Source organism: Aythya fuligula, chromosome 4 (genome assembly GCF_009819795.1).
Source record: "Aythya fuligula isolate bAytFul2 chromosome 4, bAytFul2.pri, whole genome shotgun sequence".
NCBI classification, from domain to species: Eukaryota; Metazoa; Chordata; class Aves; order Anseriformes; family Anatidae; genus Aythya; species Aythya fuligula.
This window is the reverse complement of record NC_045562.1, coordinates 30,269,628-30,282,137: the sequence shown is the minus strand read 5'-3', so window position 1 is coordinate 30,282,137 and position 12,510 is coordinate 30,269,628. Positions and strand designations below refer to the sequence as shown.

The following is a 12,510-nucleotide window of genomic DNA, read 5'->3' as shown; positions in this document are numbered from 1 at the left end:
CAGAGGAAGTCAGGGAACCCGTTTGCTGTTGGTCAGGCACTATAAATTTGTCCTTTAAAAACGCAGCATCCTTGTTCCGTGATTTATAGCACAGTCAAAGAGCTTTAATTAGGACCTGTTCTCTAAAGGGAAAAGTGTATAAACAATGCTCGATATAATTAAATATTTTTGTCACATGCAGGTGTAATGCAGAATTTCCATTCATTTCTTGTAGTAAATTCTAAGTAAACTTCTACAACAGAATTGACATAAAGTATACAACTGAAAGAGCTGATCGTAGCTTTGTCGCACGGGTCATGAATTCAAGTGAAAGAATACACACCTGTGCTTCAGTGGTGGATGCTGCCTAGGATGAGCCATATGTTTAAATAAATGCTACAGAGCAAACTAGGTGGCATGCCACAGCTGAGATCTAGGCACGCCCTTCACTTCACTACTTTGCATGCCATATGCTACAAAATGCTGTATTTTGTTGCATTACATGCTGATCAGGTGTATTTGTAGGAACAACTATAAAAGTTTGATGCTCTATGCATTAGAATGCTGTATGTGCAAAACTGTTTACTCTGGGCAAACGGTATGAGATGCTATATTTTCCTGAACAATGTTATCATAATATAGATAGCATTTCCATTAAATATAATAGGTGTGACCTACAGAAATAAATAATATTTTAAATCATCATCATTTGGAGCAATCTAAATGTTGGTTCCTGATTTAACTATGGGAGAAATACTGGAACAAGCAAACACAGTCTCCTGACCATGTTCTCCAAAATCTGAAAGAGTTAGCAAAATTCAGGTACGGGTAACATTAGAAAGCACGCTTTTCCCTTCAATATTAGGATAGAGCGAAAGTCTTAACTGTTCAACTTCAGCAGGTGATCAAGCTGTTTTTTCTTAGCTATGCAACTTGTGTTCCTCAATGGAACAATACTACCTGTGTCATTTAAAACTTTATCATTCTGAGGAGTTTAAATAGTGTGTTGTTGCACTTTTTTTCATTTCACTGTTTACTCATTTTGCTAGGTTATTATGGACATGTTGAGCAATAGCAAGCCCAGCACAGAACCTTAGTTTTTTTTCCCCCCTCTTGGTTCCTGGAACATATAAATTTTTCTTAGTGTTTTGTTGAGGCTGAAGAGGTGGGGAAAAGGAATGGGAGAGAGCAGGGTCAGATGTATGCTGAGGCAGGATGCATCCAGTGAGTTCAGACCTCATCCCTGACGGAATTCTAGAGTGCTACAGATCCATTTCCTCATATGTTTACTTTCTGCCTAAACTCTTTTTTTGGGTGGGGTAAGCGTGAGTTTTTCCTGCTTCAGTGCTTTCTACTGTACCTTTCTTTATGCTTGTCACTCTCATCCTCTGCAGAGCTGTAGGGAAGACCTGCTTGCTTATCAGTTACACCACAAGTGCCTTTCTGTGAGGAGGGAAGAAGTGTTTCCAGCCCGCACATAAAAACAGTTTGAGACACAGAATCTATATGATTTGCCAAAAGTACCACAGGATATTGGTAGAGCTGCGGCACAGTAATTTTTTAGGTTGTAGTAGCTCAGTCCTGTTTTAAAGCCCTGAAATCTAATTACTCAAGACTGGACTACTGTGTCTGCAGTGCACAGCAACCACTCCAGCTGGCTCATGATAGAGATTTTAAATAGCCTCTTGTAAGGATAACAAATTAGTCTACAAGATCTACAGCATGATTTACAGTATTTTGCCCTTGCCTTCTGTTCAACTCATGAAGCAGACATCCAAATCATGACCCATGCTTGAATGTTATGAGTCTTTAAAAATAACAGGGGAAAAGAGAAGTAATATTTCTAAAATATCACCTTTTAGGATTATTTCAGTGAGTTGGAAGTTCAAAACACCAAAACAGACACTAAAGTGAGGACCATACAAGTTGTCAACATGGATAAACAGAATGTCATCTTTTTTTTTTTTTTTTTGTGGGAACATAGACTTTGTATCAAGTATTGAATAAAGTATTTAGTACAAAGGGAAAAGTGAGATTACATTTCTGAGATGTAAATGTGCCTGAAAAAGAGATTGTTTTGTCTAACACTGTGTCTAGAAACTCCTAAGTGTTAGTTTCATGTCACTGTTTGCAAGGGAAATGGCAAAGCTTTATTTGCAATTTCTAAGTATTATAGTATTTACTCAGTAGCAGTGGTAAACGTCTTAATGATTGTTTATCTGAGTTAAATTATGATAAATTTTTAAAGCAAACAAATCCTTCTGCTGAAAAAGCTCAGTTTCCAAAAATGTGTATGTTTTCATATGCTCTGCAGACAATTTTGTGACATTCAGGTCTGCTCTCTTCAGCTAGAGTAAGAGGTATTGTTGGTGACTATGAAGTCATGCAGTGTCTTTCAGTTTTTTGTGACTTCTTGTGCACATCATGGAGACAGCAGTTGGAATGTGTGGATGGGACCTTCTTGCAATCTTGAAAGCATCTGCAAAACTTTTACACAGGGAGGGAGCATACATAATATAACAGAAGGTTTGCTGTCAGGTGGGCATAATTTGGAGGTGTGCAGGATTCTACCTAGGTTTTTGTGCAAGAGTTTTGCTCTGCATTACCCCCAAATAATAACAGAGCTATTTTGTTTATTTTTCATGTGATTCCTTTTCATTTATTTAGGTTTACATTTTTTAAGTTAGCTATGAGCTCCTTGACACTTCCAGCAGAGTGACAGCAGTGCCTCTCAGTGGTTTGTTTTTTAGAGTTGTTTGGGTTTGTTGGTTTTAAGTACTTAAGTGTAGCATCTCCGAGTGCAGAATTCCTACAGCTGAGAAGTTTGAAGGTGGTTTGCCATTCAACGTTCAAAATGCAATGGTGTGCGTTTTGATGTTGATGGCTTACTTGTAATGGAAAAAGAGACAAGTCAACTGCAAAAAGACTGAGATTTTTGACATTTACACGGAACCTATCAGAGAACCTGGAGATCAAGAAACTGTGACCCTCAGATGCCATCAGATTGCTAAGTGGCAAGATGTTTTCATGCTGGGTTTCAGACACGGCACAGGTTTCCTCTACAAATTGTTTTTATTTTATTTCAAGATAAAGTGTATGTGCATGTGTGTGCGTAGCCTGCAGTACAATGCAGATGCTCAGGTAACAGAGGCAAAACATAGAGGCTAAGCAATGTAGAACTTCACCTGAGCTAATTAACTCTGCTGCAGTGAAGCAAGTATTGTAGTAGTTTCCATCTGAAGAAGGGGTATAATCATTGCTTTATTAAAGCAGATGGTAATATACTTTATGACATATTTGTAAATTTTGGTAAACAAGAACTTATTCCACCTATGCTAAATTGAAATTTCCTAAATAGGAGCTAAAAAGTTAGGAACTTTCAATGTATGTTGAAATGCACCAAGTTGTCGAAGATTAAAGGAACTAACAGAGGAGGTGCAGGGAATATGAATTTTCCTCCTGTGTTTGCAATGAGTACTCATTTTACTTTATCATTTTAAAGCTCTCCATGCAGTTTTATTTTTGAATAAACTCTTCTCTTAATTAAGAGTTGTATAATCAGGACAATAAGCTGTTCACTAGGGTGTCCTAATTAGGAGGATTTCACTGTATTTCTGATTTGCTTTACTAATAATGTTTATTGACTGGTATTTGAGTACTTCAGATACCAGTACTACAAATAAACAACGCTTCTGTTATTTCAACACACATTGGAAAAATAAGGCATGCAGGTAGGAAGATGTGTTTTAAATGATGAGTTTTAAACCATTTGTAAATCCAAATAAAGCCTGGCAGTTAGTTAAGCAGCTAATTATCCCAGTGAATGTCATAAACCTGTAACATTACAGGGAATGAATATTGTATAGGGAACTACAGCCTGAAAAATCAGGGGGAAAAACATCGTATGCAAGTGTAACTGACCCTTTGTTGTGGGTGAGTGATTTAGGTTGCAACATTATAGGATGGAAGTTGTTCCAGGTGGAAGAGAGCCACAGGTTTTGCTATGAGGGGGTAAAAGTTGTTAGGCAGGGAACTGAGGTCTCATGAGGCTTGCTTATTATTACATTAACCATTAGTTTGTGTAAGATCTTCTGTGCAAAGGTATCTTATGCCAAAATTTCCAGTTATCTGTTTTATTTTAAAATCAGGTTCAGCCATCTGGGGGGACAGAGACTGTAGGAAGGAATAACAGCAAGTCACAGTAAAGCTGGATCCTGCAGTGCTAGCTGTGCAGAAGTGACAAGGTGTAGACTGCAGCGTATTGTGTGGTTGAGGTAGGCTCCCAGTTGCAACATTTCAGGGAGATATATAAGTAATAAATGTCTAGGACTAAACTTCCGACTTTTCCTCAGAATGTGTATTGCAGGTCACAATTGACCAGTTGGAAAATAACAATTTATTCCTTTAAAACTATAGTATGAAGTCTTCTGAGAGTAACAGATCTCTTACATATTTTCAGCTATACCTTCCTTGCCTCAGGAAATCCTCTTTATTCATTCTAGCAGTTTCCATAAGACTCATGCTGATTCCTTCCTGCCTTCCTTTTAGAAGACAGCCTCAGGGTCTTTTCCCATACCTATCCTTGTCCTGTAACAGAGGGACTCAGTGTTGAACCCGTGATTCCTTTTAGATGGCATAGGGTGTTGTTGAGCAAGACGACACAATCTAAGTAGTGACTGTTGGCCCTTCTAGCTTAAGAACAGGAAAACAATTTTCATAAATTGAATAGCTATCTGCAGGCATTCTAATAAAACGTAGTTGGACCTACCAAGCTGGATTTATCCTTTTCCAAATCCTTTTACAAGTTTTCAAATATACAATTTTCATGGGAACTGGATGATGATTAGTTTAATGAAGTGCAGAAAAGGGATGCGTTCAACAGAACTGATTAAGGGGAAGAGGAGATGAGTACGTAACATTTCTGGTTTGAAACGTTTCTGAAAATTGTCATGCTGAAAATGGAGAACCACATTTTCAGTAGGGGGAAATCATATTGGATCCATTACATTCAGTAGAATTACTCTGATTGCGCAGACTAAGAACTCTTAAACTTTCTTAACTCTGAAAGAGCTGATTTCTCCATGGCTTACAGTGTGGCAAGCCAAAAAAGCCAGTAGCTTCCTCTTAGATTTGATTACTGGCTCCCTACATCTAGGAGGTAATACTTTGCTGGACACTGAAAAATGACAAGTTTTATGTTACTGAAAGGTTGTGTTTATACCTTTTCCCAACTACAATGACAAAGGCAGACAGATTTGTAAGGTGAATTTTTAGATCTGAAGGAAACAAGTAAATGAAAGTTAAATTTCATCAAGTGGAAATAGCATGCATTTTATTTGGGAGGGGTGGGAGGAGACAATGAAGTGAGGCAGTGTAGAGAAGCATCCTGAAGAATGTCCTGTGTTTTGGAGACAAGATAAAATTACATTTCTGTTACTCAACAGAGTTTCCAGGTCACCAGATTCAGGGATCAGGAAGCATTGTAACCCCCTTCGGCTGCTAGAAATGGTGATTTAGATGAATACACTAGCATCCTAACAGCTCTGGGAAGAGCTATGTAAGGATTCCTTGGATTGTGGGCAATTTCTTCGCAAGAAGACTTGTGTTACATTTTGATTTTATTACAGAGATCTTATTTTATTCATAAAAGCATAATTGTTTTATCATAGTTCTTTCGGTGGTGTTTGCAATGATTTCTTTTGCATCATGGTAATTGTCATAGCAATGAAAAAGATTTTAAAATGCTTACAGTGCACTGCCAAGCAATATGTAATTAAATGCAACTGTCATTGAAACAGACTGCTTTTTCTGACCTGTTGTTTCAATCTGAACATGATGTTTATTTACCACCTTCATTATTGCAGCATTAGCATATAGAGAAGCTGTGCCATACGATCATGTACTTTTCTAACAGATGGCCCCTAACTTCTTGAAGGCTTTTTTGTACTTGCCTAAAATATCCCATATTGGCACAAAGTTTCTTTTCTCAGTGTGAAGCATGATTGACTGGATGAAATAAATTAATTTGCCTCTCCTGGTCTCTGAGTTGGTTTTGCACTGCAGCAGCCCAGGTTTTGACTCTAACTTTGCACAATGATCAAAGCCTCTTTTGCTAATAACATGGTGCAGAAAGTTCCATTCGGTCACACAATCTCCAAATATTTCAGGTCACAGTAAGTAACTGAAGGCCACATATTTTCCAGAAAAGGTGGAGAAGCATCATTGGTGCCTGCTGTGCCATAACTGTCCTCTACTAACATTCCAGATTCAGGATATAAATTTTGCTTTCTTTGCTTTCTAAGGCTGTGAGAATTTCCTTCCTAGTCTGTGCAAAACAGAGGCCTCCTGTCTGTTATGGATTGCTTCTTTAGTGGCCTAGCTGCTGCTCGAAGCTGTGCTTCGTGCTTTTACACAGAATGTGCAGATGAGGAACTCATCACTGAGTCCATTCCTTTTTTGTGACTCCAGCTCAGACAGACCCAACACAGTGTGATCTCAATCTCATTTGATACTCGTCTGTCCAAGTGAAGTTTACTTTTGTTATATTTTACCAGAATGTATTTATGTACAGCCTGCAAAGAGGACACAGTTTGGATCAGTATTGAATGACTGTGATTTCAGCCATGCGTATTTTCTTACATGCTGAAAAATAAAATAAAAATCCATAATAAAATATAAAAAAATATAAATATAAAAAAAATAAAATCTACTTGGTGCTGGGTTTAAAACATAATAAAGGAGGACATAAAGAAATGTCTTTTTATTGTTGTTTTGTTATCCAGAAATATAGCCTATTTCCAGTTCTGATTGCCACTGATTTTTTAATTGGCATTGATTTGCCTCTCAGCTTTGCTAAAGTATACCTTAGGACTTTAAAATGCCAGCCTTTGTTTTCTTTGTCCATGTTTTATTGTATTGAATTCTAGAATGAAGCTTTGGCCTATCATCTCATCTTTTGGTTATTATGCTTTTCTTTGAGCCTTGGGGAGCTATGTCTTCCTGATTTTTGGTTAGCCTGCCATGCCCCTGGAAAAACTTATCTGCATCTCAAGTAATGCTGTTAAATGCATACTCTTCCATGGTTCCAGATAGCAATTTAGATGGACTTAAGTGATTCCCTATTCTTCATTCAGTCTTCTGAGTAGAAATTTACCGCTTGTGTCTAGAATGCAGTAGAATAATCTGAATGTGTAAAAGAGACCATGGAGACTATATGGAACACCCCTACAGAAAAAATTGTGTAGTCTATAAAAGTGCATACAGTGTGCTTTCTGCTATGCTGCAATTTTCTAAATGGCTTTGGAAGCAATACATACTTTTTTATTCTCATAATGAATTTCTGATGCAGTTTCAATCATATGTGAATTCTTCTGGCAGCTGTAGTTCTTTTTTTTTTTTTTTTTTTTTGCTACTATTGTTCAATCTATTGTTTGTGGTTCCTTGCTGCTGTCTGTTCTTAAAGTCCCCTTTCAGAGGCTGAAATAAACAACTGGGCATTCGATTTCTGTCCTGTTCCTGGCTGCTTCCGACTCATCTGTCATCTTCCCAGGCCAGCAAGCACTCCTTTGTGTTGCTCCTCTTTTGCAGAGGCTATGCCTGATGGTTGCTTCACACTAGTGCTGTAGTTTCTTTCCCTTAAAAGTAAGAGAATGATTGGATGTGATTAAATAATATGTGCTGAAGACTTATTTCCCTATATTAGTATTAGAACAGTTTTGTTAGCACTATAGTAAAATAACTATATACTGTTGTATGTATAACACTGTATTATAGTATAACACTGTATTATAGTATACATATATATAGTATGTATAATACTGTAACAGAATAACATGTGAAGCCACCTTCATGTTAAGAGCATTTAAAATCTAAGCAGTGAATGGCAAATAGCTTCTCAGTCATTCAAAACTTTCACCTTTGGACAGAGACTGAGCATGAAAGTGAATTTACAAATACAGAAGTTATTGGAAGTGTTAGAAGAATCTTAAGAGTTATATCTTTACCTGCATGAAGGTATGGTAAAATACTGTGAGACATTTCTTTTAATAAGTTAATAATTAAGTTTAATGAGTAATCATTTTCCTAGCTTTCTTTTTCCAATTTCTTTGTATTTGAATGTAACAATGATTGGGTTTGTTACTGCCCCTTTGGAGAGGAAATCTTTGCTTAAAAAAAATGATTAGGAATAGGTTTTAAACCTATGAATTCAAATACAACTATTTCAAAGTGATTTTTATGCCTCTAAAGATTCAATTATTTAGTCACTACAAAAATGAATGTCTGTCATTCCTAAACTGGGATGATCACTTCATAATGTAAAGCTAATTATATTTGCAGTTGTTTTTGTATTTTGAATTTTCAGATGTACCCTTTAGTTGACACTTCTTGAGTCTTAATATGAGTCTCTTTATATGAGGTATAAAAATCACAGAAATATGCTCATTGATGGGTGGCAAAGAATGATTGTTGCTTATATCTTTGTTTTTGGAGAGATAGTAATGGCCATGGCTAAATATTAGGTTATCCCACTTACAGAATTAATAGACAAATCAGAATAGCATAATGGAGAAGGTATTAAAGAAAGAAAGCTATGAATACATCGTGGTGAAAAGAAGGCCTAAGCAGCAACAGGTGAAGTTATAACTGTAGTTAATGTAGTTATCAATGGAGTAATTGCACAAGTGAATTCTGTGAAGTAGTTTTGGCCCTCCTTTGACAAGGCATTTATTTCTCATCCCAGGCATAAACTTTTTTAACAAATCAAGGCTTTAGCATTTGGGAGAGACTAAGATACACTTTCAGTGTTCTGGAATACAAGGGCAAAATAGGTCTTTGCTTATTAGTTAATAGAGGAGCAATGAGAACTCTTACATAACACTTTTCAGGTAACTTTAATTATCTACCCTGTTTTTCATAATTCCCAAATACTTGCCAGTCTAAGCAAGTGTCTCTAGGAAAGTTGTCACAAAACTGGCATATTTTATTCTTGTTCTCTTGCTAAGTAGGCCAATGACTATTTCTAGAAAGGACAACAAACCCCAAAAGTAACAGCTGAAATAGAAGAGCTTGAAAGAAATTAATCCTGGCTGTTGTTTCTGATGTCTCTGATTAAATATATCCTTAATGTTTCGATGGTTTATGAGTCCTAATCATCATGAGTTTTTGTAATCTAATAACTGTGAACTGCTTGTGATTCACTATTGAAAAACTAACATCTTCCAGCAATAAGAATGACTGTAGACTTAATCTAAGGTGGCAATCCTGCCCAAAAGAACTACACATTCAGCATTATTCACTAGATCATTGTTACATATTTAGAAATACCCTCCCTTCCTTTCCCTCCTGCCCTCAGAGACCAAATGACCCAAAACATTTGCAAGAATTTGTCTTCTAACTGTCTAAATGCTTATTTTCAAACAAGCTTTTATTACATTGCATGGGTGCCCTCTCACTGATTATTAATGGGAATTTCCCATCTGGGAAGACTAGCACTGATGATGTTCAGTGTTCAGCCATAACACTGATCACTGCTGATGAACTTTTAAAGCTGATGCTGATTTTCTGGTAATTGATATAACTTAATATTTGGAAGTGTGCATTGTGTCCTTACTTTCAAGATTTGTGTTAGAAAGTTTTGTTTTCGCATGCAGGCAGCCTTGTTTGAATTAAATGAAAGTTCATGTCTGTGGTGCATTTTTCTTAACCATTTTAAAAATACAGAATGTTTTTGCTTGTATCTTAATACTGGTAGGGATTGAGTACACATGTTGTGGAATTCAGCTTTTAAGCTGCTACTGCTGGAAGTGGAACTGCAGCAACATCACTTACTCAGCTAGAGGTGGTGTAACGTATTTGTCTTTTGGTGTGGGAGGGAGGATCAAGGGGACATCACTCACCTTCCCCGGTTCACACATAACATGTATAGACTGATGTACTAGGTGTAAAGGTGTAAAGACCAGGTGTAAGCAGAGAGCTGCTTGCTGTGCTAATCCAAGGAAGCTGTTTTGTCAATAAGCAGTAACTACTGCTGCAAGTTCGTGCTGCAAGAGGTGCTGCAAGTTCATGCTCTGTCAGGGTGGGCATTCACTTTGAAAGAAAAAGCAGGTCTTTACTGAAGAGTAAGTATGGTGGTTGCGTATTTGTATCGTGGAAAGGGTACAGAGCTCCTTCACCCGTTCAAGCACAGGCCAGTGGTATTTATTTAAAGCTTTGTCCTGTATGTGGAAGGTGGGATAACACCTGCCCTGTCCTGGGTTGGCCTTAACTGGTAGCCAAGCACCAACAGAGCTGCTGGCTCACTCCCACCCACAGCAGACAGAAGAGAATAGGGAGAGACAAAGTGTGAAAACTAGTGGGTGCAGATACAGACATTGATAAATGAAGGGAAGAGAAAAACAAGTGATGGGAAGGCAGTCACATGCCCCCTCCCACAGGCGGAGTGATGCCCCAACAGTCTCCAAGCAGCAGCCACCTTGGAAACCTGCCACCTTGGAAACCTTAACTCAAACATGGGCCAGATTGACCTTCATTACCCCAAAAATGTTTGGGCAAGGCCTGATGGGTCCAGATCTCCCCTATATCAGAAAGGGGAGGGAATGATGAGGGGAGGAACTGAGATGGAGACTGGAGTATGGGGCTCCAAATACTCAGGCTTGCTTCTAATAGGAGTGGCATGGGTACTTCTGGAAAGACCCTGTCTGTGTTTTTCCAAGTTTCTGGTATGCAGCATTATTTCATCTATGCTTAAGACCACTGGCTGGTGAATGACAAAACGCAACCTGTGACAGGAGATGTAATAGCATCCTGGGAGTCAGCAGTACTGGCATAACGCTTCTTTATTCTTCAGCAATCCTGAGATGACAGCGTCATTGTTTCTGTCACACATGGCATTAAAGTAGTTTAACACAAAATCTTGCTGTAGAGTGCTGGTGGCCAAGTCTTCTTGTCTAGGGATCCAGGTGTAAACTGGTGGTTAATTCTAATATGCATGTTTGAAGGTGGGATATGCGACATTAACACTTGGAGTGTAGCAAGTTCAGAAAGTATTTAGGCATTGCTGTGGGTGGAAAACAATTGCTGACGAGTGTGTGGGGAGGTAATGTGTTGTTTTTGTCTCAGCAAGAGCACTGTGATTTGGGATAGAACAAGGACTTGGAGTAACTTAAACAGAAAAGCTATCCAGAAAATTAACAGCTTTTTTTTTTTCAGAAGCCTTTGTTCTACAAGGAGCAGCTATACCCTTAATAAACATTCAAGATAAATATTGCAACTTTATGTAAGGATTTGCATTTAAAGTGGAAGAGATCTGACCATCTTGTACTCTCACTCTGGAATACCTGCAGTGTGTTTTTGTAAAGGGGTATTATTCGTCAGGTTTTTTCCATCATTTGTGTTCTCTCACCTGAGGTGAAATTCTGACCTAATTAAAGTTAATAGGAAATAACTGTTGAAACTGGCGGACCCAGAATTTCCCTCATGCTGTTCAGATACTTTTAATTGGAATATATAGGAATATAGGAGTATAGGAATAATTATGGTAAGAGATGACTGTGGAGCAAAGGTAGATAAACAAAATCATGAGAAGAGAATAGAAATTAATAATAACAGGTACAAAGGCGTGTCTTTTTTAATAATAATGTGATTAACTTCTAAAAGAGAAAATACTGGTTAGCATTCAAATCTTAGAAATTAAAAAAAAAAAATTCAACTCATTTCTGCCCTTATCAATGAATCATATTCAAGGATTGGTGCACTAGGCAAAATTAGCCTCAGTGACATAGTGATTTATATCTATCAGCAGGCCAGGTGTAGCAGGGATTGCAATGAGGCTGACTAGATGTTTTCTCTAGGAGGGTCTGTCTCTTGTTCAAGGTGACAATATGCAAACCAAAGAATGCATAGGTGATATCTCAGAATTAATCAGTGTTGTTTTTTTCCTTAGTCTGTTCTGCTTTTAAAACCTAGGCAGTAGTATAACCTGAATTGTCAAAGAGCAGGCTGACCTAGAAGAACTAGCTCTTTTACAGGCTGCAGTGATCAGCAGCATTCATCAATTGGCTTGAATTGTCTCAAGTGATTTAAAAAAAAAAAAAGAGGAATCAGAGGAATCAGCATATTATTTACATCTATGAGGTTATTCTTTGTGCAGCATGACTGCAAGCGTCATCCAGAAAGACCAGCTTTTGCTGAGTCCAAAAATGCAGGAATTATAATAATGCCTGAAAATCAGGGGGTTTAAAGCAAATCAGAAACTTCTTTTCTGCTATTAAGATATTTGCTTCTAGTTCTCACTTTATCTTTCCTGAATAGAAAAATGTTTACAGTATTTTGCAAAAAAGTTCAAGGAGGCTTGATCTCAGAGTCAATTTATTTTTAATGACAAAAAGTTATCTGTTTCTGAGATAGTACGTGTGGTCATGACTCATTTTATAAATTGCAGCTGCCATAATGTTTATACCGCTATTCTTTATTGTATAAGTTGAATTTAAGAATAACTTTGTAACTTTTATTTCTAAATTTTCTAGGAATGAG

At 37.4% G+C, this 12,510-nt stretch overlaps 1 protein-coding gene across 6 annotated transcripts in view; it reads left to right on the top strand.

The window, feature by feature from the left end:
* The window catches only part of GRIA2 (glutamate ionotropic receptor AMPA type subunit 2), a 90,574-nt gene that overhangs the window by 26,521 nt on the left and 51,543 nt on the right, over nt 1-12,510 (top strand). The gene's annotated exons all lie outside the window — the stretch shown is intronic.